Raw genomic sequence first — 27,265 nt, forward strand, 5'->3', positions numbered from 1 at the left:
AATTTTATATAAAATGAAAACTGAGAAGGAAGAAAGAGATGAAAATACACGCCAACCCTTCTGTCCTCCTCTTACAGCTGCTCCCCCTACACCCCAATTTAATGAGCAAAAGTTAAGAACACATCCTCTGTAATAATCAGAATATGCAATACTAAGTTCTGACTTAGACGTGTAAATGATTAAATATTTCAATCTTAAATGGGTTAACATTGCTGTTGGAGTTATTCTTAATTTATTTTGACTATAATTTCAAGCAGTTTAACCGTTCTGTTTTTTGTTTGTGTGGTTTTTTTTTAAAGCCATACAAACCCAAGAACCCCCAAACACCTTAAATATTTTTCAACATGCAACTTGATCATCTAGCAAGTTGTTACAAGGGAAAAGCCTTTCAGAAGGTGTGCAGACAAGTAGCTAGGGCATGTTGTTTTTCACGCCTTTGAACTAAGTTAGGAACGTGTTTCAAGATGGAAGAATGAATGGTTCTTTGCTGCCTTTAGCCTCAGGGCTTGAAAATCATGAGGCATGTTGTTGTGCCTTCAAAGCCTGTTTTGCATAATCAAGATTTTTGGATAGAGTTTTGTGTTATCAAGGACACAACAATAAACATTGAGCCACTCAATGTCACTTAATTGGTTGGTGATCAGAAATTTCATGTGTTTAAGGGTCCTACAAGCTAGGGTACATCAATACATGGATTTCAGTTGATCTGTCTATTAGGAAAAATCCCTCAGAACTAAGGTTTTGTTTACATGGAGAAATTTATATGAATAGTTATATTGTTATAGCCATACAGATATAACTACCTGAATGGACACTCTTATTCTGGAATAAGTGTCCTTTTCTCTGTTAGTTTGTCACTTCCAGAGGAGGATGAGGTTTAAAAGGAAAAATATGAAACTCTGTCTTTTGGCCCTGTTTAGCTTGAGATGGCCATAGCCCATCTCGGATATGTCTGATCCCCCTGTACAAGTTGGGTTAAGTGGAAGGGGGCAGGCTAGATTTGGGAATCATTGGCAGACAGATGGTGGTGGAATCCATGTGACCTCAATGCAGTCATCTAGGGATAAGGTAAGAAAGTGAAAAGGTACAGGTCAAGGACATAGCTCTATGGAAACCAAGTGGCAAAAGGAGATGAGAATGAGAAGGTTCCACTATGAGAAATTCCAAAAATGGTTGGAAGGGAAAATAGAGGAACCAAGACTGGACAGGACTGTGAAAGCCAAGGGAGGATGGTGTACAGGAGGAGTGATCAGCAGTACTGAGGGTTGCTGGCAAACTGAAAGGTGAGAATAGAGAAGAGGTCCCATGACTTGCCTAGGGAGAGGTAGTTAGAAACCACTGTGTGAGAGCAGTTTGTCAGGAGTGGAAAGGACAGAAGCCAGGTTAACAGAAATCCAAGCAGAGAGGAATTTGGGCTTCTATTTTCAGTGGATGCAAATGGTATTAATGGTTTAGATTAAACATAACATTAGATTAAACATTAAAAGTAGAAATAAATGGAGTAGTTGGAGATAATATTTTAGGAAATAGAGTAGTGAAAGGCATTAATGTGTAAAGAATGGTTAAAGAAGAAAACTGTACTGCAGTTACACAATCAGAAATGCCGGTGGTCCTTACATTTTACCCTTTCTGAGAAAATATTTCTTTGGAGAGATCCATAAACAGTTTCCTCTCTGTATAGGACACTTACTGCTATAAAGCAAAAATTGCTCATCTTGGGCCAGATGTTGAACTTGTGTGACTCATCATAGCCCAACTGAAGTCAGTGGAGCTAGAACAACTTTTACCACCCAGGATCTGGCTCCTTAAACTTTAGTTTTCCATCATTTGCCATCAGTAAAGCATTCTGTTTGAATTAATATTAAGTCCCAGTTGAATTTAATTGCATCTATATTATTAATGTTACAAAATGATTTGTTTCAGTGTTAAATTTATCTCATAGCCTTGGGTATTTCATATTTTCAGAAAACTCTTCTCTTGAAGATTGACAAGATATTTGCTTTGTTTTGATGCAGGTTTGTTTACTTTTGTGCTTGCTACAGTAACACATCAGCTTTTTATTCTGTAGTACTAGCAGATAGATCTTGTGATGTTAATTGCCTTTTACCGATTCAGGTCATATCTTAGCATTTGTATTTAGGTTTAAAAAAATCAAGAGCAAAAGGTGATTATTAGTAGTATTGCTGTACAGTTATTGTTTAGCAATAACTGTTAAAATACTGTTTAAAACAGCTTTTGGGTTGAACTCGTAATTTATCTTTGCATAGCTTTTCAGTCAGATTTTTTTCTTTTTGGTGATTCATTGACTTTCCCTCCCCGCCCCCCAAGCTTTTACAAGCTCATTAGTAGTAGAGCTCATGCTTTGGAGTCTATTTCCGGGTGTATAGATCTCTTATTTTAAATCTACAGATAGTAGTAACTTCTATCATTTAGCTTAATTTTGTGTGACTGTCTTTGATCCCGGTTCAGGAAAATATTTTAAACATATTTATCTCATTTCAGGGTGGTATGTCATAGATTTTAAAGCCAGAAGGGATTATTATTATGATAGGCTGTAGAACTTCAGTGAGTAATTCCTATATTTAAGCACATATTTAAGTGCTGTCCTGAATGGGTTTGTTTTTCTGAGTCAGTATCTTATTGAACATTTTAAGTACCACTTTTTAAAAGAAGGAACATCTTCAACCATGCCTTCTTTGAGGTCAGGTGGAACATTTTCTACCACTTAACTATTACTTTCTTCTTCTGATCTGGGAGCCGCCTCTTGCCAACACCAGAGACACCCCTGCATCAAGCTGACTGTTCAGTTTCCAGGAGAGTTTACTTTTTGCCAGAGGTAACCTTGACTCACTTGTAGACAGATCATTAGGGCCACAACTCAATCTGCACTGTTTTTCCTCAATCTGTGAGTACCTTTGAAGAGCTGATTTCCCTTATGCTCACCCTGAGCTCTCCCACCAGTAGTTCATAACTCCTTGCTTTACTAAGGGCTTGTGTATGCTAGGAAACCTTGCCACTTTTACTGTACTAGTGTCGTTAAATAGCAATCTGCCACCTGTCTTCTCTCTTCCCTCCCCCCCACCCCTGCAAGTGAGAGCACAGTTATACTGGTACAAAGTGCTTATACCAGTATAGCTTAAGCCCTTTCTACACTAGGAAAGGTTTGTTCGTATAGCTATACTGGCAAACCATTGTGACATATATGCGGCTTATACCGGCAAAAGAGCGCTTAGTGGCAAAATATCCAGAATAGACTGGATCTTATTCTGCTCTAGAAATCAAAATAAGCTACACTGGTATAAGGCCTCTTTATACTGTTATAACTGCATCCCCATGAGCACTTTTGTTGTGGGGTGGTTTTAGAAAGCCTAACCACCATAGTTGTACGGTAAACCCTCGCTATAACACACCCTTCATAATGACGAATCTTTGGCTATAATGAATCTGGTCCTTGGATCCCATCTCCAGCCCCACCACTGTGACTGGGCTCTTTCGCTATAACTATCAAATGGCTTGGATCCCAATGTGTTTGTTATAGTGAGGGTGTATTGTACTGGTGTAAGTTTTCTAGTGTAGAACAGACCTCACATTTGGGAGAATCCTTGAAATCTGACATTTTGCCTGTAAAATCCTTTTCACATATAAAACAGCACAAATCTAATGCACTAGACACTATCTTCTACATCTCCAACTATAGATACCTAAGAGTTGAGGTGAAAAATAAGAGCACCCATTACCAATCCCCACTTCTGAGTCAGACTTAGAGTGACTGTGGAAAATCTCAAGGTTGATTCAGCTAATCCAGATTGTTCATGAAGAAGCCTACAATTTACCAAGCTCTGCATCCCTCAGACATGTTTCTTTCCGCTTGGCAAGATAGCGATAGATGAGATGTCAGTTGGTGATAGATAAACATCAGACCTATTTTTGTACTAAGATTACTTTCTATAGAATGTTGGCCCTCATCTAGTGGTGTAAATGCTCAAGGCAAATTACACAAGTGGTATGTAAATGGAAGAACAAGGAGTAAATTTTTTAGTGTAGAAGAAATTGTGGCCAACGTCCAGAAGTTACCTTTAAAAGACAGCTTCACTCTGCAAATGTTCAGGAACTCCAGTGGTGGCTTGAGTGGGGAAATCAAGATGCGCTGAGAACCACTAGGAAATCTGTAGTTTGGATTGGTTTTTTTTTTCTGATTTCAAGTTTTTTCCATTGTGTATGTTAAAAAAAAAAAAAAAGTTATTTGCATTTTGTATTAACTAATCCTTCTGCATAACTTACTTTTTGTTGGAAAAAATATAGCATTGTTCCCCTGTTAAAGTTCAGACTGCTTTATTTTTTTTAACTAGCAATTTTCTTATCAACTGAAATGACACTAATGGCTCATCCAAAAAATGAGTGTTTCTTCTGACCTGAGGAAGTGAGAGTAATAACTGAAGACTTTAACCATTATTTTAAAGGAATTTCATGGGTGACTTCAGAGACTAGGAGAGGGACACCAAGATCTTGTGTATTTTGAAGGAACTGTCTCTAAAGGAGGAGTCTGTGAAAACTAAATTAGTTTGATTTACTAATTTAGGTTATACACTTTGTCTTTATAGTAGGATAAAAGACACTAAATTGAGTCTACCAGGTCATGCTGATGGATCGTTTTCTTCTACCTTAAGTGACTCTGGCAGAGTCAGATATTTTGGCAATGTAGGGGAGGGTGGGGTCTCTGGGTCGGTCTCTCTCTCTTCCCCCTCTGACAGGATTCCTCCAAGTTCATTCTGCCTCAGCAAGTGAAGGTCACACAGCACACACTTCCTTTCATTTGCCATCTGGCAGTTTATTATTAGTGATGGTATGGAAATCAGAAATAAGAAAAGCAGGACCAAAATGCTCCACATACTGCTTCAGCTAGCCACTACAAGCTTAGCCCATTTGTACTGCTTGGTGGAATCTCCTTTCAGTTGGTGTCCAATTCAGAGTCCTTTAGGACTAGAAGAAACTTACAATACCACAAGAAAAGTTGGAGTTTTCAGGGTGCTCCTTCCTCCGCTATTTTCTTCTGGAGCACAGAATGCCGCTGGAGCCTCCCCAGCTCAGGGAACTAAGCTCAGTTTTGAGTTCTGTGCTGCTACCAGCATACTTCTAAGACAGCCTGCCACTTGCACCCCTTCATGCCTTCTGTTGCATGAGGAGATGACATTGCTTATGGACCTGCACGTTGCAGGTGAAATTCTGTCCCCACTGAAGTCAGTGACAAAACTCCCATTAAATTTAGGGGGGGGTAGGACTGCACCCAATGTGTCCTTAGCAAAACAGGCAGGAATAGATGACAATAGCTTGGGTTTGTGTCACCCTACTCACTGTGCTCTTTTCAGAACTGCTGGAGAGTGACTGACTAAATTCTCAAATTACCTTTTTTATATAATTCTATTCCATATATGAAAATCATTGGCAATCCTTATTGATTTCCTTTTCATAACTTACTTATATTCTCCCGAATAGGTATACATGTCAGTACAGCAGGAATTGCAAGCATTGTGCTGTTTTTAAATAAGAATGATCACAGAATGTTTGTTTTTTTTTTTTTTTTTTTTTTTTTTTTTTTTATGATCCTACAGAAAGGAAGGAGTGAGAGTAGGAAAGTGTCTTGGGTCTGGTACTGTTCAACATTTTCATTAATTACTTGGATGTTGGAGAGGAGAGTATACTTATAAAATTTGAAGATAAGGACAAACTGGGTGGGGTTGCTAGCACTTAGAAGGACAGGAATAGAATTCACACAACCTTGACAAATTGGAAGAATTGGTCTGGAACCAACAAGATTAAATTCAATAAAGGTATGTGCAAAGTACTTCCCTTAGGAATGAAAAATCAAATGCACAACTACAAAATGGGGAATAACTGGCTAGGTGGTAGTACTGCTGAAAAGGATCTGGGAGTTATAGTAAATTGTGATTGAATGAGTCAGCAATGTGCTGCAGTTGCAAAAAAGGCTGGAGTACTGTGTCCAGTTCTGGGCACTCCACTTTAGGAAAAAGGTGGACAAATTTGAGAGACTCCAAAGGAGAGCACCCAAAATGATAAAAGAAAACCTGAGCTGAGAGGAAAGGTTAAAAGAACTGGGTGTGTTTAGCCTTGAGAAAAGAAGACTGAGGGTTGATTGGATAATAGTCCTCAAATACGTTAAGGGATGTTGTAAATAGGATTGTGATCAATTCTTCTCCATGTCCCCTGAAGGTAAAGAGATTTTAAGTTAAATATTATGAGAAATTTTCAGTTAAGGGTTCTAATAACTTAACAAGGGAGGTTATGGAATTCCTGTTATGGGGATTTTTAAGAACAGCTTAGACACCTGTCACTGATGGTCTAGGGATTTATTTGGCCCTGCCTCTTCACAGAGGGCTGGACTAGATAACCTCTCAAGGTTCCTTCGAGCCCTACATTTCTATGATTATATTTTCTGGAGAAGAAGGGGGAATCACTAGTTTGAAATAGCAAACTTTTATTCTAGAGTCAGAAATCTTCTTGAAACATTCCAATCATGGATTCCCAGATTCTGCTGGTTTTTTTGTTTGCTGAATATATAATATCCTAGTTTAATAACAATAAATCTAATTTGGCTGAATAGTAACCTGATCATATGTCAGTTTTTCCAAACACGAGACTTAGATTAAGTATGGGGGAAATTTTGTAATGAAACTAAGGAATAATCTATGTACAGCACTGCAATAATAAGATTTTGAATTAAAATCAGTTTACAAGTTTATGTGTAAACCAGGCATCAAACTGAAGGGACATACAAACATTCCTTAACATTACACCAATTGTAAACAATTTAACTAGAGTTTAATTTACTTCATTGTTGTTTGCTTAGCATAGGTTGTAGGTGTAAATGACTGCACAAGGTGTGAGGCAGTGCAGAATTGGGCCTCTGGTTCACAGAATATTTAGCCATTGTCTTCCACTGTTTTGGTCGAGAAATAAGTCCCATGAAGAAGTCTTTGAAGAATTTACTGTGATGACTGCAACACCCAACTTTGATGTAAGGAGCATTAACCAAGGCATGTTTTCCACTTCTCCAGCTCAAAGTGGAAATATTATGACCAACTTAAACATATTTAAAGTAAGTTGGTGCAACTCCACTGAGCTAAATTTTTGCACTGTTTCTAGTTGGTTGCTTAACTCAGATACCCTTGAAAAGTCTAAAATAGTAAATGTTGGGATTTGTGGTGTGGTGTTGGGGTTTTTTTTTTTATTCTACTTATTTAGGGACTGGAAATGACCTGTAAATTCAGTAAATGAGGTGCAGCATGACCCCTGCCCCTGAGCTGGCTAGCACATGCACCCTTGAAACCATGGCTATGCTTACTCCCAACCTATATGCACCTGAGGTGGGGGAGAGTTCCAGATGTAACCCCTGCATTCCCTAGAGTCCTTATTTTTCCTACTCCCAAGAGTGCCCACATAGAGCCATGGCATGAACTAGCCCTATGTTTCATTACTGAGGTGCATGATTGTAGCATGATTGAATTCCTCCATAAGAGACAATTACCCATACATTTCAAGCTGCCACTACACCAGGCAGCTTTGGTAGTCTTATCAGAGAGGTCAGAAGGATCCAGAAAGAACTTATGGCAAGTATGGGGAAACTTGCTCAACTTCAGTTAATTGGAAACCTGATTTCTGGATAAATAGAGGTTTTATTCTCCAAAAAGTGTAAACACATTTTACAAGGACTTTCTATGCTTAAAGCACTTAAAAAAACCTTTTCTTTAAAAAGTGTGTGTAATGTAAAATTTGTAATTCTTTTGCAAAAAAATGCCAAATATTGTTCTGTAGTATGACCAATAATTTAACTTATTTCAAATTGTATCTTATTATTTCTCCAAGTTTTTCTAGCTGCCATTAAACTCTCTATGCTATCTATGTCTTGTTATTCAATACTACTTTCCTTAGCCTAGCAACTTTTGTGAGGCTCCGTCTGCATGAGTCACATGAGAGTTTTTACTAGAGCAAGCGATTAGGTTGTTCAGAGTCAGAGAGGGCAGGGCAGCTGCGGAAACTCAAGAGCTCATTGCAGGATCCATGCCGCCGGTGCATTTGAATTTTTAATCCTAGTTATTCCTCTCATCCTTGTATGCTAAGGTTTGGTACTATTTCAGACACAGAAGCACCTTTCAGAAGGTTTCATCATAACTTTTCAGGTATTTGTTTTTGTTTTCTGACCAGAATTTACTAATACGTGTTCAGTTACAAGCAACATCGCTGTTCGTATCGTAAGCAGTTTTTACTACAGCTAAGCATACCAGTATGTTTTGACCTTGCTGACACTTGTGGGTGCCGTTGCTCTCGTTTAGCAATCTGTATGGTGCTGATAAACATGGCAGATCAATTTTGAAAAGATTTAAAAAACATATTACAGTAATTCCTTACTTAACGTTGTAGTTATGTTCCTGAAAAATGCAACTTTAAGTGAACCTATGTTAAACGAATCCAGTTTTCCCATAAGATTTAATGTAAATGTGGTGGGATAGGTTCCAAGGAAACTTTCTTGGGGCAGACAAAAGGTATTATATATTGTACAGTACTATACTGTGGTGGGGAGGTGCCCCAGCTTACCCCACACAGGCACAGCCTGCTGCAGACAATGAGGTAGGCAAGGATGCTAGGAAGCACCTTGCGCACCAGCAGCTTCCCCCTCCTCCCCCCCCCCCCAGAAGAACAGGCGCTGACTTTGCTGGGGAATGCTCCAGGCCCGCCTCTTCCCACTCCTCCTCCTCCTCCCTGGGGCATGCCACAAACCTCGCTCCTCCCCCTTCCTCCCAGCACTTCTCTGCTGCCAAACAGCTGTTTGGTGGCACTTAGGACTTCCTGGGAGGGAGGGGGAAGAGTGGAGATGTGATGCTTCCCCTCTCCTCTCCCTCCCTCCTGTGGTGGATTTAGAATTACTGGGGCCTGTGCTAAGCTTCATTTTTGGGGGCCCCCCGCAGGGGGAGCATTCTCTCATGTCCCTCCCTCCCCCTGTTTTTTTTCTCCATTTCCCTCCTGGGGGTGCAGGGTCTGGGAGGGAGTTAGCGGGAGAGCGCTCAGGGTTGGGGTCTGGGAGGGAGTTAGGGTGCAGGAGGAGGCTCAGGGGCAGGCAGGCAGGAGCAGAGCACTTACCTGGGGCAGCTCCTGCTTGGTGCGGGGGTGTGCAGGTGGCTTTCAATTTTTTTTTCCTCTATATTTAGCAGGTTGTCTTTGTATATATGCATTGGGGAATGTGGACAAAATCTATTTTAAAAACACCAGACCCATGTAAGGATATAAATCCCCCAAGAGTTGAAATTAATGAGACATGTTAAAAGGTCACAAAGCTAATGAAGTGTCACTTAAGACTTTTGATGGCCACAAGACAAAGACCAAAGCTGAGAGCATATAGGTGAAGTAGTGTAATTTTAGTGTTTTCTTCAAATGTTTATGAAGTTGGTTTTAAGGTTGCTTTGTTTTCTGTGATCGAAGTAGACAGTACGTCTGGAATTGGACAAGGCTGGAAATGATTCTTGTGATGAAAGGAATAACATTTGGAAATAGCTTTTCTAGCAGATCAACCATTTACATCATTAATTGTTAAAGATTTTGTTTAAAATGATTTAAACCCTTCTTGTTTTATTAAAAAAATTGTTAAAGTTGTAGTTAAGTGTGGATGTATAATTTTGAAAAAAAAAATTCCAGAAAGAATTGTAGCACTTCATTAAATTGTTTGAAAGAAGAATTACCTTTTAGCTCCTTTTAAGAGGCGCACACAATATACCCTTTGTTTCCAGTCACAAGGTCAGAAATAACTTTGTGAGAGGCTATATTTTGGTTCTCTCAGAGTAGTATCTGTTGATCTGATCTAGGTTGAGGTTCCTCCATGACCGTGATTGGAGGAAGCTAGCGCTGTCATTCTGTGGGACTGGGATGAAAGAACTACCTAATGACTTCCTGCTACAAAGTGCTCTGCTTCCAAGCTGGCAGTGCATGACGGGAGCTATCTTATAGTATTCTTAGGAAGGTAACCACTTCATTACTTAAGCTTTTTGTACAATTCTCTAAACCTAATTATCCTGTCGTGGGAGTCTCTTACTTCCCTCAGAGCATGGAGTGTCATTTCCTCTGGCTGGGAAGTGCAAAACCAACTATCCCCTCTCTCAGAAAAGCCCTTCTAGTGCTGCAGCTAAACTGGAGGGAGGGGGAGAACCAAGAAAACAACTCCTGAGTGAGTGCAAATTGAAGGGAGAGCCTTAGGAGGATTTATCTGTGTTGTGGTTGATTACTAGGGAATAAACATTTAATGCTTCCTGTATACCTGTTACAGAGATCTTGCAGGAGCTTTTTAAAAAAACATCCTGCTATGTTATGAGAGGTGTGGAGGAAATCACAGCAATTTATTTAACAGAGCATGAGATGTCTACTTTAGAGAAGATAAACTTGCATTTGAGAAGACTAACTTTACCTTTGTAGGTTCCAGAGTAGCAGCCGTGTTAGTCTGTATTCGCAAAAAGAAAAGGAGTACTTGTGGCACCTTAGAGACTAACAAATTTATTAGAGCATAAGCTTTCGTGAGCTACAGCTCACTTCATCGGATGCATTTGGTGTTTCCACCAAATGCATCCGATGAAGTGAGCTGTAGCTCACGAAAGCTTATGCTCTAATAAATTTGTTAGTCTCTAAGGTGCCACAAGTACTCCTTTTCTTTTTACCTTTGTACATGCTTCACTGAATAGTTCTGGTATGGACAGATGCCCTATTAGAAGTGGTATTATTATGCAGACCAAAGAAGTCCTGTGGGATTGGTTACCCTGTTTATTTTGGATACATCAGCTAGAGCCATAGATTACAAAAATAGTGTAATCTCATCACGTGCTCTCACCTATGGAGCGTTGACTTGCAAGAGGATGCTTTCATCCACAAGGCAGTACAAGAAAGTATACAAGCTGTCGTGTGTTCCCCTTTGCAAAACAGAGCAGAAAGGGTAATCAGTTCTCGGAGTATAAACGGAATAAAACTGGGAGGTTACAGTAGAGGAACATTTACAGAATGGGCCTCATTAATCTTAAATCGAAGTGCATGACTCATCAGTGCTGAGTCCAAAGAGGATGATGATCTCACGATATGTGTATGCTGCAATAGGAAAATATTATTGCAGCACCTCTAGACTACTTGAGCTGGTTTTGATCTAGCTATCTTCTGTAACAATAGCAGTAAAGCCCCAGCAGCATGGATGGTGGAATGGGTTAGCCATTTGGTATGTAGCCAGGGTCCCAGGAGGGTGGGGCTAGCCTGTGCTGCCAGCCTGCTACTGTGGCTTCATTGCTGTTGATCTGGCTAGAGTAACAAAGCTAACTCCGCTATGTCTACTTCTGCTGCAGTTGCACCTCTGGATTGCAGCAGAGATCTCTCATCTCTTCAATAAAAGATGGCCAGCTACTAGATAGGTTTTAGTATGGATATTATCCAGAGTGGTGACTTCTGTAGAACTAATGCAAATCCACTAACACAAGTTTTTCATCTTCAGCAAAAAAAATCACCAGAAAACGAAGGGTATGCAGGTTCCAATCCACCTTCTAGTCCAAACTGGCACTAGTGGGAAAAGTTCTTACTCCATTCTGTTCTTAGACAAATGCAGGTTCTTGTTGAGCACCTTTTGTTATGATAATTTCCTATGCAGAAATCCTAGTGCCTATGTGGTGCTGTAGCATCGACAGTGGGAAAGTGGAATGGATCATAGTGCATCATGGGTATGGGTTCAACATCTTATGATGCATTTTTTTCCATCCCAACATTGCATGGGTTTCCAACTGCAATACGTGGCATTTTTCAACAGCCTGTTTACTGTGCACCCACCATCTCTGTCTGAAAGGATGGATCCCACACTGCTCTCTACTGTTGTGGTCACTGTTACAAACACATAATGGATAGTCATACTATATATCATGAGTAAGGCTAAATTTTTGTCACAGATACTTTAGCTCCAGGGTGTCCCGCCCCACCCCTTTGGCGGCCAGGAGCTCAGTGGATCCCTCCCACTGCCCATGGTACTTGGGAGCGGCAGGGATTTCCCCCCTCTCACCAGGTTCCCCCTGGCGGCTGGGAGTGGCGGATCCCTCCCTGCCACCCATGGTGGCTGGGAGCTGCGGGGCAGGGGATCCTGCAGCTCCCAGCCAATGTTGGCTGAAGTCAAGAAAGTCTTTGGAAATTATGGACTCCACAACGTTCATGATTAAATCATAGCCTTAATCATGAGCTCCGAATCTGAAGAGGAATCAGAATTGCCTGACCTACTGTTTGCCATAGAAAGAAACAACACCAGATTACTTTTGGCATTCACAGAACAACTGAACACAGTGGATAGGATTGGGAAACAAACCCTGAGTGGTGGGATTGCATTGTTATGCAGGTCTAGGATGACGAGCTGTGGCTGCAGAACTTTTGGATGTGGAAAGCCACCTTCCAGGATCTGTATGTGGAGCTTGCTCCAGCACTGTGGCGCAAGGACACCAAAATGAGAGCTGCCCTCTCAGTGAAGAAGCGCATGGCGATCATTGTGTGGAAGCTGGTGACTCCAGACTGCTACTGGTTGTTTGCAAATCAGTTTGGAGTCGGAAAGTTGATTGTTGGGGCTGCAGTAATGCAAGTGTGTAGGACCATTAATCACATTCTGTTACGAAAGGACTGTGACTCTTGGCAATGTGCGTGAAATAGTGGATGGCTTTGCAACAGTGGGATTCCCTAACTGCGGCAGGGCGATAGATGGCGTGCATATGCCAATTTTGGCCCCGGACCAGCTTGTGACGGAGTACATCAATAGAAAGGGGGTACTTCTCTATGGTATTGCAGGTGCTTGTAAATCACTGTCATAAAAATAAAGGGAAGGGTAACCACCTTTCTGTATACAGTGCTATAAAATCTCTCCTGGCCAGAGGCAACATCCTGTTACCTGTAAAGGGTTAAGAAGCTCAGCTAACCTGGCTGGCACTTGACCCAAAGGACCAATAAGGGGACAAGATACTGTCAAATATCGTGGGGGGAGAGGAGGCTTTTGTTTGTGCTCTTTGTTTGTGGTTGGTCTCTCTTGGGACTGAGAGAGGCCAGACAGAAATCCATCTTCTCCAACCCATCCTAATCCAAGTCTCCAATATTGCAACCAGTATAGGTGAAAGCCAGGCAAGGCGGATTAGTTCATCTTTTGTTTTATGTGAATTTTCCCTATGTTAAGAGGGAAGTTTATTCCTGTTTTCTGTAACTTTAAAGTTTTGTCCAGAGGGGGATCCTTTGTGTTTTTGAATCTGAATACCCTGTAAAGTATTTTCCATCCTGATTTTACAGAGATGATTTTTACCCTTCTTTTCCCTCAGGAACACCCTCTAAGAACTGCTCCATTTGCATTAGGAAGGCCTTCTGGAGATTTAACACTTGCTCCTGATATCCAGGTATCCCAATTTATCACAATGTGGTAGGCATGTCTGGTAAATGACACATCTGGTTTCCACCTTAGGGCTCTGAACTTCCGACAGGAATGCTCGGGTGTTAGCCCCATTCTGACTCTCGCCTGGATTTTAAAAAGTTCATAACTGTTCATGTGTTCCTTAGGCATTTCAGCCGCCACCTCTGCTAAGGGTCCACTGAGCTGCGGCTTCAGCTCTACCATGTACTGGTCTGTAGAGATGCTGTGCCCAAGACAGGCCCTTTTGAAGTTTTCTAAGAAGGCCTCGGTATCATCGCCTGCCTTGTAGGTGGGGAACTTTCTGGGATGGGAAGTGGTACCTGGAGAAGGATTGCTAGGGTTGGTTGGTATATTCTGCTGAGCCCTTGCCTTCTCCATCTCCAGTGCATGCTTCCTCTCTTTTTTTTTTTTTTTTTTTTCCCCCCCTTTCTCCTCCATAGCTCTCTTGTGGGCAGCTTCCTCTGCCTCCACCCTGGCTTTTTCTGCCTCCATCTCCAAGCACCTTAAGGCCATCTGTCTGTCGTGCTCTTTTTGTTTCTCTTCAGCTTCGAATCTGGCCAGCTCTAGTTTATTAGCTGCTTCACTGGTAGGCATTTTCCTGCTTTCTTATGCTTAACTCTTGCTGCACCCGAGAGTTAGGGGGAAAAAACAACAACTTGTGAATTTCCCTGCAGGAGGTTAACTACCCTGCCTTTAGGTAGAGAAAACTCCAGCTCAAAAAAGAAAAATCCCTATGTAAAAAAAACTAACACCTCTGTCTCCAGGCAAATAGACAGAAAACCCTCTAGTGGCTCTCAGCTTAAAAAAAAGAAACCTCTTCAGGTCTGTGGTTTTAGTCAAAATGATCTCTGGTTCAAAATCCCACCACTCTGCCACCATGTCAGAGTTCCTTCCCCACTCTGAACTCGAGGGTACAGCTGTGGGGACCTGCATGAAAGACCCCCTAAGCTTATTCTTACCAGCTTAGGTTAAAAACTTCCCCAAGATACAAACTTTACCTTGTCCTTGTACAGTATGCTGCCATCACCAAGCGTTTTAAACAAAGAACAGGGAAAGAGCCCACTTGGAGACATCTTCCCCCAAAATATCCCCCCAAGCCCTATACACCTATATCCTAACCAATCTGTTACAAAATCATCAAAGATCCAAATTCCTGGATCTTGGAACAATGGAAAAATCAGTCAGGTTCTTAAAAGAAGGATTTTATTAAAAAAACAAAAGAAACCCGGTAAAAAATCATCTCTAAAATCAGGATGGAAAATACTTTACAGGGTATTCAGATTCAAAACGCAGAGGATCCCCCTCTGGGCTAAACCTTAAAGCTACAGAAAACAGGAATAAACTTCCCTCTTAACACAGGGAAAATTCACATAAGACAAAAGATAAACTAATCCGCCTTGCCTGGCTTACCTATACTGGTTGCAATATTGGAGACTTGGATTAGGATGGGTTGGAGGAGATGGATTTCTGTCTGGCCTCTCTCGGTCCCAAGAGAGACCAACCACATAAATGAAGAGCACAAACAAAAGCCCCCCCTCAATATTTGAAAGTATCTTGTCTCCTTATTGGTCTTTTGGGTCAGGTGCCAGCCAGGTTAGCTGAGCTTCTTAACTCTTTACAGGTAACAGGATGTTGCCTCTGGCCAGGAGGGATTTTATAGCACTGTATACAGAAAGGTGCTTACCCTTCCCTTTATTTTTATGACAATCATCATGAGCGTTTCACTGACATCAATGTGGGGTTGTCCGGGAAGGTGCATGACGCACACATCTTCAGGAACATTGGCCTGTGTAGATAACTCCAAGCAGGGATTTTCTTTCCAGACCAGAAGATTCCAGTGGGGAATGCTGAAATACCCATAATGATCCTGGGAGACCCAGTGAACTCCTTACTCCCATGGCTCATGAAGCCTTACATGGGAAACCTGGACAGTAGCATGGAGTGCTTCAATAACAAGCTGAGCAGGTGTAAAATGACTGTAGAATGTGCCTTTGACAGATTAAAGGCGCGCTAGCACTGCCTTTGTGGTAGGTTTGACATAAATGAGGAAAATTTAATCCTGTGGTTTTAGCAGCCTGTTGCGTGCTTCATAATAGTAGTGAGGGTAATGGTGAAAAGTTTCCCTCATGGTGAAGTGTGCAGGCCCATTACCTCAAGGCTGAATTTGGTCAGCCAGATCCCAGGGCTAGTAGAGAGGCACAACAGGGAGCTATTTGAATCAGGGAAACTTTGAGGCAACATTTGGACGATGAGCAGGAGTACCATGTTTTTTTCTATACAGCACTCTGCCATGCTTTAACTTGCCACCTTGCATGAAAATTGTGATTCCTGACTGGGATTTGTAATCAGCAAATGATCAGACTGACACTATCAGCAGCAACGACCCCTCCATAGGAGACAACTAAGGATTACTTATCTTTCAAAGAGTTTGTTTTTATTAAATACCAATTAACAAACTCTCAAAAAGGATTAAAGCAATTGATTTGTTTGATCTAAAATAAACTTAAATTTAGATCCTAGAATTTAGACATGAAATTATAATTTGCCTTTTCTGATTATATTAAATGATATCTTTATAGGCAGCTATTGGAAAATGTGCACTACAAGCAGAGTGAAAGATTGGTTAGTAGAGTAATACATTGTAACATGGGAAACCTGGGTTTAGAAACACATGTTCCTGTAATTTCTGCTTGTAAGATTCCCGTGACCGGAGGTAAAGTGTCTGGAAAACGCACTTACTTAACAATAAAATAGGCATTACCTTACTCTGCCTTCTAGAAGCATCTGCAATGGCAATTTTAGGGAAATCCCCCACTATGGCACTAGCAATGGTAACAATGCTAGTGTAGATTGCCCACAAGAGTTTATACTGCAGCGTTTTCTAAGCTTTTTAATAGTAGAACTAGAGACAGTGTGGTGTTTAGCAGTGACCCACTGGTAAATTTAATCTACACACTCTCTCTTGGCTGATTCTGGAAATAGATGATTCTTGTAGCAGATCAGGAGACCACTTATTGGGTGAAATTTGGTTCACCTGCATAAAAGCCTGAATAATTCAGCTTTATGTGGGTGGAAGGTTGGGAGATGAAGTCTTTCCCAAATCTGGTCTCAGAACAGGGGAGTACAGTGTAGTCCACCAGTAGCTGCTACTCCAGCCTATGGGCTGGATTAGTAGCTGCAGTCCCTCTCTCCTATTTTGAGTAGCATATTAGTACAGCTTGTTGCAAGGCCAAGAGGTATTTTACACAGAACATGTCTGATTCATGGCTTCCCTCTTGTTAGTTTGTATGGAGCTGACATGGAAGCATCTTTTGCAGCAATAGGAGGTGTGCCGTTGAATAGCTACTTTCCTTGTGATCTCCCATGTCCCCTTCCGCTTATTCAAACCTGTAACTGTAATAGGATAGCTGTCCATATGTGTGAAGTTCACTCTCTAATAAGCAAAGATATGGAAAAACAAATCTAAAATATAATAATCATGCCCTTTATTTTTCTTTGTATAACTATTTTGGTTTTATTTGATATTTTAGGGAAGGAGGAGCAAACAGGCATATAAAGATGATGCCTGGAGTCTGCTGCTGAGAAAGTAAGTCTTAAAATCTGAAACTTCGTACCAGGTCACATGAATTCAGTATACCCAAAACCCTTTCTGATGGTCTGTGTTACTGCAAAGCTTACATAATACTCTTCTGCACAGGGGGGCCCATAGACTCTGTATAATGGATCTTCAGCCTGCTCCCATCTCAGGAGGCAGAACTAGAACTATCAGTCTCTGACAGTGAAGTCTTCAATACCTGAAGACCTAGTCTGCTACCTCTGTTGCAGGCAAGCTTTTTCAGGCCCTCCTTGCTGCAAAGCAGAAATTGAACCCAAACTGAAACCCCTAAAAGGGATTTTTAAAATTCCTATTATTGGATTTAAGCTTTACTGGGTTATTATTTAGCTTTGGGATCTTGGAAGATAGGTTTCTGGAAACACCTAATAAAGAGGTAACTGACCATGGCAGCTCCCTTTACAGTATGTCTGGAAAAGCCTCGCGGGCAGCTGCATCCCCACAGGGATAGGAAAGCCATCAGAAGACCTGTAGCTCCAATCCAACTGGAGAAAGCTAAAAGGGTTACCATTCCCTGCTGCTGATGCAAGCCACCATGTCCCACCAAGAGCCAGACGAGGTTAGCTTAGCTGTATGGTATTTTAAAGAAGGGGGAAAATATTATAAGCTCATACAACCAAAGGTTGTCCAATAGGTTTATATTCCAAAAATGGTCAAGGCTCTCTTTGGTACAGCAAGACCACCATACTGGTCAAGGCCAAAACTAAGAATATTCCGGAGTTCCTTTAGCAAACGTTGTCAGTGCACATTGAGCTGCAGACTTGGATAGCAACCTGGCTTGCTGTGTTCAGCCTCTTGTTTCCAGATCTTTCTTATTGGCACTACTTCAGCATCAGAGTTGTCTGGACTCTGTGCATAATCTATTGTACTTTTCATAAGGATAATGTAATACTGGGGACAGACTTTGCCTTTATTTCCAAGTTGAACACTATGCTCCACAGATCACAAGTGATATTCAAGCACCCATCATGAAATCTGTGACGGGCACTATGTATTAGTAGAACATTTTAAATTCTTCATAGGCTGTTCAGAGGCTTTCAGACACTCTTGATTCCTTTACTCTGTCCTGTCTAGCAGCAATAGCCTGGACTGTCCCAAAGATTTATCCACATATGTGTAGGTAGACAAAGTGCAGTAGCCTACAAATATAGGAGACTTGCTCCTCCTTTACATATTAGAGGTAAAGTCTTCGGCTTGCTGAAGTCAATGGTAGTCTTGGGGCCATGATTTCACCCTAGAGCTCGTTCATTAAGTGTAATGGCAACTAAATGGACAGAAAGATCCTTTGTTTCAGATGAAGAAATATGTAAACCGTGGTCTTTTGTTCATGCTTTTTACCACAATTATACAAACTAGATGTGGAAACCTTTTCGGCCTTTGCTCCAAGCTGTCACATGGACCAGATGCTAGTTTGGTGTATATGGTTATTCCTCCCTGGCTGCAGCAGATATTCTGCTGTAACATACTGTATTATAAGAGTACTGAAGTCATTGTTATTCGTTTCAAAGTTAGCTGCTGCCATAGAAATACTTTATTTATAGAAGCTACCTCAAACTGGCTGAGTCTTCAGGCATTGGATGATACCTTCCTTGTCACAGACCAACATATGTCTGCCTCTCAAACTGGGAGCAGTGAAAAGTCCAGTTGTGAAGTATATGTGAATCTCTTATGAGAAGAGAGAATTTTCAAGCAAATGCAGAAAAAGTTCCTATTTTCATTCCATTGTTTCTTATTACTAATAAACAGGCATGTCATTTTATTTTCAGAAGATATTTTTTGCCACATAAAATTATAGGTTCAGTCTTGTTGTCATTACTCAGGCAGAACTCCCGTTTACGTCAGTGGAAATCTTTCCTGACTTAACACATGTTTGGGCTCTCTAAATATATTCATACATACTTACACATTTGTCTTGATTTTTCTTCATGCTCAGTTTAGCTTCTAGCTTTAGTTTCACATAAACAGCCAGTGAAACCTAGACGTATTGGTTTTCATTTAAGTACTGAGGGAAACCTCAGCAACTCTTGTAGCTCTGCTGAAATGGACATGTATAACTATATGGTGCAGTGTAGTATAACAGTATTGTGTTGCACTATGTTGTCTTTAAAAGGTTTTCCTCAACATATGCATATTGCATACTGATCTTTTTATAACTGTAAAAGAAAACTTTCTACATAGTTGCTTGGTTTTGACTTCTTAAAAGCAATTTAAATGACTGATACTGGATAATGAGTATTTGATTTATTTCTAAAGATGATTGTTATGCTGCAGACTTCATATTTAACAGCAGTTTTTAATCTTGGGCTTGCTGAAGTCAGTGGTAGTCTTGCTGTTAACACTTGGTTTAAAACACCGTCCAATGAAAATTGTATTAATCTGGGACATTTTCTGAAATTGTTGACCTTTTTGTTTTAGCGATTAATTTTGTTTAGCGTGCATGTGTATGCGTGCACCCATGCTAAACAAAGAATTAATCGCTAAAACAAAAGAAGTTCATTGTGTGTGTGTGTGTGTGTGTGTGTGAGCGTGCGTGCGCGCGCGCGCGCGCGCTGAATAAAATCTGAACCAGCTGTACTTTGTACTCTTATCGAAGCTTGTTGAAGGCTTCTGTCTCTGACGTTACTCTTATCCATCTGGAATGTCTTTTTGAAAACAAGTTATGCATGCAAGCTTAATTTATTAAACGTATCTTAAATCTTTTTTCTTAAATGGCTAAAACTATTTCTGAAATGTAAGTAGGATGTCATAACAATTGTTAACTTATAATCTTTTTTTATTGACACTTAAACATTCCTTGTATCTTCCTGTGTATTTACAGTAGCCAGTGTATTTGGGGCCCCAATCCTGATTTACACATCTGTGTTGCTGTAATAGAAATAATGTACTATTAATGAATATTTTAAAACTCACTTATGAACAGTGTGAAATCAACATAAAATGAAAGTTTAATTGAAATTTGTAAATTTATAGGAAACTTGAATGGTAATTGTTTTTATTTAATGAAGTTCTACTGCATGGTGTCATGTTTAGAAGCAGTCTTACTTAAAAAGTATTTTTCATGTTTATCTAGAACAGTGGTTCCCAAACTTGTTCTGCCGCTTGTGCAGGGAAAGCCCCTGGTGGGCCGGCTCGGTTTGTTTACCTGCCACATCCACAGGTTCGGCCGATCGCGGCTCCCAGTGGACGCAGTTTGCTGCTCCAGGCCAATGGGAGCTGCTGGAAGTGGTGCGGGCCGAGGGACGTACTGGCTAGATCTGTAGGGAATTGAATCCCCATGCTACGAATAGAGATGCTAGATTTGGCTCTAGCCTCATGAAGGCAGCGCTTCGACCTCCATTGGAACTGGGCCACTTGGACTTAGCACCAAGTACTTTGGCCTCAGTAAGGAGTCCCCGGCCTCGCTTTGAGACTCCTGGTGCTGTTCCCTGATTCCAGTGTTGAGCTGAGACGCTTCAGCTTCATCTAAAGAACCCCGGCACCATCAATCATATCCGGTTCCAAAGAAAGATGTGCTGGCGAGAGACACTAAGCACCGTTCACCATCGCTGGTGCCTAGGAAGAAACAAATGAAGACCGACAGAAGCTGATCACCAACACTGAGATTGGCAGGATAAGGGGATACTACGAGGATGTGACCTGGGTCGGGCCATGCTGTGGCGCTGATAACCCATGCTGCACCATTGACTCTGATCTCTGAACAGGAACCATTGAGTCTGACGCTGACAGACTAATTGCCACGAGAGAGGCTCTACGATCCCACGAACGTACTGGTGTCGTCGACAATGGAGGCCTTTGTGGCAGTGAGGGACTATTAGCGCTACCGATGCAGACATCTCAGGCTGTATGGGAACTATCAAGGGCGGCACCGATGGGAAAGACCTCTGCAGGCTCGAGGTCGCAGATAGTTTGGAAAGGGAAATTGGCCATGATGGCACAGTCCTGGTCCCCTCTCTCCTGGCGCTGCTCCACCCTGGTCTCCAGAGGGATCCTCTGAGGCGGAGTCTTTATGTCTCAAGTAGGAGCCAGCACCGCCAGTCTAGGCACTATCCTGCTAAAGGCCCAAGCCGTGGAGCGCCACTGGTGGCGTGGCTACCCAGGCTGTGGCAGTTCCACATGCAGTGGCCTTTCTGAAACCCATGGGCACTTCCAGCCCAACCAGGGTCCCACTCCCAGGAGGTCATATTTGGTAGCTTCAGAGTCCAGACGGCCACCACCACCAGAACATGACCAAGGCTCCGGTACTGAGGCCGGTGCTGTGTACCAGAAGACTGCACCACAGGTCTGGCCAGTGCCGAGGGTGAAGAACAGGGCCCAATGCTGGGTCCAGGCCCAAGCATCCTCCTCCTTTTCCCCAGGTGAGATGGTGGCAGGAACTGATGTTGTGCCCCCGCTAGAGGATTATAAAGCACATGAAGAGTTTCTAAGGAGGATAGCTCAGAACCTGAGGATCCAGGTGAAGGAAATTAGTCCTCCCACTCTCTTGTGGGCATCTTAGTGGCAACAGGCCCTGTGAGAGTGTCGTTGCCCCTGAATGGTGACATCATGGACCCCATCAGTGCATTGGGGAAGACCACAGTATCCCTGCAGTAAAAAAGACCGAAAGAAAATATTTTGTCCCTGCAAAGAGGTTTGAGTTCCTGTATGTGCCCAGCACTGGACTCATTGGTGGTGTCCCAGCCAACGAACGAGAAAGGCAAGGTCAACAGAGATCGACACCCTAGGACAAGGATGCCAAAAAGTTGATCTTTTTGGGAGGCAGGTCTATTCAACAGGGGGTATCCAGCTCAGGATTGCCAATCAGGAGGCGCTCCTGAGCAGGTATGATTTCAACACCTGGGACTCAGTGCAAAAGCTTAAGGACTTGCTACCTCAGGGGTCAAAATGAGTTTGTGGCTCCTATAGAGGAAGGCAAGGCCATAGCAAAGGTGTCCCTGCAGGCAGCCCTGGATGCAGTGGACTTGGTGGCTCATTCCATGGCCTTGGTAGTCACTACGTGCATAAGAGTTCATGGCTCCACCTCCCCAGGCTTCCCACACTAACTTTGCAGGATCTCTCCTTTGAGAGTACATCGCTCTTTCCTGAGCAGACTCCAAATTACACAGCTTAAAGGACTCCAAGGCCACAATAAGTCCTTGGGCCTTCCATACTCCGGCCCCAGAGAGGAAGCACTATAGGCCACAGCTGGCAGCTCCCTTCTTCCCCCTGCCTGCTTGATAGGACTATAGCGGGAGGAGAAGCAGGGGCTAGAGGAAGAGACCTCCGCTGCAGTCTTCACCTGCACCTTTTGAGACACTGGACAGGGTCAAAGCGAGTGTTTTGATGGGACATTAGGGACGATATACCAGGACTGTTAATGGATCCAGATTGCCCAGTTTTTGTGGACTGGTTATTCCACTTCTGTCGGGTGTGGTCCTGTATTGCCTCGGACCGATGGGTGCTACACACAATAGCATTGCGATACATCCATCAGTTTTGTTGTAACCCCTACTTCCCACTCTCCCTCCCCGTTCCTCTTCAGGGATGCTTCTCACAAGCAGCTTCTAGCCCAAGAGGTGCAGTTCCTCCTAAGGAGGAAGTTCTGCCAGAGCTAAGGTGCTGCGGGTTCTACTCTCGCTATTTCCTAATCCCAAAAGCCAACAGCAGTCTCGGACTGATTGTGGACATGCGAAACCTCAACAAATTCACGAAGAAGCTGAAGATCCACAAGGTCTGCTTGGCCTCCATCATTCCCTCTCTGGATCCAGGGAGCTGGTGCACTGTTCTTGACATAAAGGATGCTTATTTCTACATTGCCATGTTTCAGGGACATGGAAGGTTTCTCTTTTATTTGTCGTGAACCATGTGCACTACCAATTTACGATGCTCCCGTTTGGTGCTCGGTGGCCCCGTGGGCATTCATGAAGTGCATGGCGGTTGTCACAGCCTTTCTGGGGAGGTAAGGGGTTCAGATTTATCTGTATCTAAATGACTGGCTGGTCAGAGGTCAGTCCAGATGTCAGGCAGAGGCAGATGTGAGACGAATAGTCAACCTTCCAGCACTTTGGTCTGCTCATAAATGTGCAGAAATACACAATCTCCCAAGTCCAAAAGATAGAATTCATTGGGGCATTTCTGCACGCCATACAAGCCAGGGATTCTCTCCCAGAAGCATACTTCCAAACAGAGGCTTATAGAAAGCCTCAAGAATCACCCTGTCACTACAGCAAGGAATTGCTTACAACTCACGGGCCCCATCGTATCTTGTACCTATGTTGTTCAGTACGTGATCCAGCTCAGATTCCTCCAGGCGTGGCTGCATCAGTATACTCACCAAGCTGACGTCAGCTAGACTCGGTCATTGCGGTTCCCCCAAGGGTGATCACTTCCCTCAAATGGTGGACCCTGTAGCAGTGTGCGCAGGAGTTCCTTTCTCGAGACCCAAACCATCAGTGTCTCTCATCATAGATGCATCCACAATGGGATGGGGAGCTCACTTGGGATCCCTCAGTACTGAGGGCCTCTGGTCTCTGAAAGAGCTCTTGTTACACATCAATGTCAGAGAGCTCAGGGCAGTTCGCCTGGCCTGTCAGATGTTCCATCCCCATGTAACGAGCAGATGCATGTGAGACAACACAACAGCCATATTTTATTTCAACAGACAGGGCGGAGCACGCTCCTCTTACCTGTGCCAGGAGGCACTTTGCTTATGGGAATTTTGTGTAGCCCACTTGACTCTCCTTGAGGCGTCCTGTCTTCCAGGTTGTCAGAACGAACTAGGAGATCACCTCAGCAGGATCTGCTCTGACCACCATAAGTGGTCCATTTACCCTGAGGCCCTACAAGTCCTCTTCCAGAAGAGAGGAACTCCCCAAATAAATCTTTTTGCAACAGAGCACACAGGAAGTGTCTCCAGTTCTGCTCCTTCCTGAGCCACAGTCCCGTATCTCTGACAGATGCCTTCCTCTTGCCTTGGGCAGGTCTTCTGTATTATAAATTTCCACCCATTCCTCTCATACACAAGGTTTTGCTGAGTATTAGACGGGACAGAGCACAAGTCATCCTGATAACCCCAGGTTTGATATCTCAGGACCGTAGTTGCTTGCGTCACCTGAACCTCGAGTCCCTTCATCTCATGACTCCAGTCTGATTCGAGAAGTTCTTCGAAGGAACATAAAGCCTTCCACTAAAGCTATGTACCTGGCAAAGTGGAAAAGGTTCTCAATCTGGTCAGTGCAGAAAGGCGTCTTGTCCACGCTTTTTGTCAATACCATTCATTCTGGACTACTTACTATACCTGAAGCAGCAAGGGCTATTGGTGGCATCAATTCAAGTCCATCTGGCTGCAATTTCAGCGTTCCACTCATAGTGAATGGCCAGCTGATCTGTTTTTGCAAACTCTATCTGTAGTTTTCTCAAGGGTTGGACAGACTGTTCCCTCAGGTATGACAACCAATCCCATTTTGGGATCTCAACATGGTGTTGTTAAGACTCATGGATCCCCTATTTGAGCCCTTGGTAAATGGTGTTCTCTTCTACTATGCCATAATTCAGCAGGTCATAGACGATGCTGGGTTTGGCAGAGTGGTGCTATGGTTGTCTTGTCAGTGAACTCTGAATCCTCTGCCTACACCTAAGAAAAAATGGTTACTAATCTTCTGTAACTACTGTTCTTTGAGATATGTTGCTCATGTCCATTCCAAAACCCACCCTCCTACCCCTCTGTCAGTTAGCAGTCAAGAAGGAACTGAGAGGGTGGCGGGTCAGCAGGGCCCTTTAAATTGGTGGTATGAGAGTGCAACTCCAGGGGGCACCAGAGCCGATCTGATGGATACTACTGAGAGAAAAGCTTTCCGGTGACAGTGCTTGGGGAAAACACACACCTACATTGGAATGGACATGAGCAACACATCTCGAACAATAACAACTACGGAAGATTAGTAACCATTTTTATGATACTCCTGTTACTGCAAATGTTTTTTGCCAAACAAAAACTTATAACACTTTCTTTCATGTAGTGATAGAGGTTCTGATTGGTTGTATGCACTACATTGGAAAAAAAATTGTTCTGTGTTCTTATTTTTCCATTCATTTTTAATAATCTTTTACATGTCTTTGAAGAACATGTATTGGCTTAATTGGTATCTGTTTGTGATTTTCATTCAATGCCAGTGCATCGCAATTATATAGTAATACAGGAGGTGCAGATGTTTCAGGATTCCATTAACAAACTCCTAAAAGTTGGGTGGGTGTGTGTGTGTGTGTGTGTGTGTGTGTGTGTGTGTGTGTGTGTGTTTAACTTGTAACTTCGGGCTTAGTACTTGTGATCCATAGTAACCATGTTTTTTCCCCCGACAAAGAGGTAGGAACAAAACAAAAAACAAACCCAGAAAGGAAGAAATACTACAGTTACTCTTCTTGTAATGCTTTTATTTTTAAATAATTGCTTGTATTCTCCTAATCAGAATACATTTCAGACATAAAATATGGCTTTCTTCTCACGATTTGGTAATATGCTGCAAGAACCAATAATTTAAACAGTTTCAAGAGTAGTCTGAATCTCTATAATCGTTGTACAATGTAATTTAGGTATTGGGATTTTTTTTCATTGAGTCTCTATTAATCATGTCAGATTCAAGCACAGTAGTTTTGTTTTCTTAGTCATCGTTTAACATTATGTAGAATATGGTACCTGTGCCTGTGTTGCGGAGCCATTGGTGACGACAAAGTCAAAATCTGATTGAACGATACCTTATCTGTTGTTAAATAACATTTTGTGATTCCTGTTTCTAAAAATGTTCAAGTTTACCTGTAGTGGAACTGCATTTTGACATTGTGCACACAGGTGGGACAGGATAGCCCTGTTGGTTATACTGAAAAGATCAAGACAGTATTCCGTTGTGTGCTTTTTACTTACCAGATGGTATATAAAGCCTAGTAGTTTTGGACTGGTGTGTCAGTGCTTATATTTAAATGTTCATAAATGTATATAATCGTCTTGGATATATTACAAAGCTCTTTTTTGAAAGTATTCAAGTTAAAAGATAACATAAGGAATCTTTCAAAATCTCAGGAAAAACTTGCATGTGCTGCAAGTACTGTAGCTTATAACAGCTTTTATGTCTTGTAGATATTAAAGAAATCTGTGTTCTTGCTGTCAAGTGTTAACAGTGTATCAAATTCTAAAGTATAATTAAAAATTTGTACAGTAATCCATTTCAATATTTCTGGCTTTCACCACCCAACACACCAGTTTAAAAATCAAGTAGTTGTAGTATTCAGTGCTTATGGAGTTGGGAGTGTGGTGAGTCAGTTTCCCAAGTTGGCAAGGGGCCAAATCAACAGAACTTGAGGAGGTTCTGGCTGGGCCTCTTCAGTGTAACTTTATCCAAGGAACAGATAAATTCTCTTCAAAGTCAAAGCAAGTAACGAGTTCTCTCCTGATACACAAATGTTATACCAAGTTATAAATGGCTTATGTGATGTTTATGGCTTACTTATTGGATGTAAAAGGTGTGAGAGGTACAAGAGGGGAAGAACTAACATCGTTCGTTCTTTTAAAGAAAATAAGTTTCACTAAGTCACTGGCACTAATTTTTATTTTAGCTAGCATGTTAGGCTTTGTTACACACATGAGTATACTTTACTTAGTGGAGGATCATTGGATAGAGTTCTGAACCAAAAGTGCCCAGCCTGTTAACTGCATTTCCACTACTCTGAAACATGTTTACAGTTCATCATACTCAAGGAAGGAGACTTCTATAAACGGTGTTGGAATTGACCATGTGTAAAATTCTGAGATATGATATCACTAAATGCTAGCAATATTAGGTTTGCTTTTGTAATAAATGCTTTCATAGTAGTTTTATTGACCTCAAATATCCTTGGATATTTGTCATGTTTTTTTGTTTTTACTGAACTTGAGTATGATCCTGTATAACTGCTTTCTGTGAGGAAAATAGAACTAGAATTTATTTTAAGCATACCTTGTACTTGAAATAATCAAAAAGTCGTTTATTTCCTAAGTGGCATTCCATGTTCTCCCAACTCCACTCCTTCCATGTAGCAAAAATACTTCTTAAAATTATTTGCTAATCCTAACACGTACCACAGGCAGCAATTATAAAAGACATTTGAAAAATGACTGTAAGAGGATGAATATTGCTTGATAAAATGTGCCTTTTAGTGCTTTTTAATATTGTGCAATGGGTACTCTT

General features: G+C 41.9%; 1 protein-coding gene across 5 annotated transcripts in view; it reads left to right on the forward strand.

Moving 5' to 3' along the window:
* IRS1 (insulin receptor substrate 1) overlaps window positions 1-27,265 on the forward strand; it is an 81,742-nt gene that overhangs the window by 18,829 nt on the left and 35,648 nt on the right. Inside the window, exons 2-3 of one of the 5 annotated variants that reach the window (XR_006274258.1) lie at window positions 9,873-10,027; window positions 16,990-17,045. The exons of 2 other annotated variants lie outside the window; for them this stretch is intronic. The gene's annotated coding sequence lies outside the window, so the exon portion shown is untranslated. The remainder of the gene's footprint in view (window positions 1-9,872; window positions 10,028-16,989; window positions 17,046-27,265) is intronic. 2 more of the 5 variants (XR_006274259.1, XR_005295057.2) reach the window with 2 other exon arrangements.

The sequence above is a fragment of the Dermochelys coriacea genome, chromosome 9 (assembly GCF_009764565.3).
Source record: "Dermochelys coriacea isolate rDerCor1 chromosome 9, rDerCor1.pri.v4, whole genome shotgun sequence".
Taxonomy (NCBI): Eukaryota; Metazoa; Chordata; order Testudines; family Dermochelyidae; genus Dermochelys; species Dermochelys coriacea.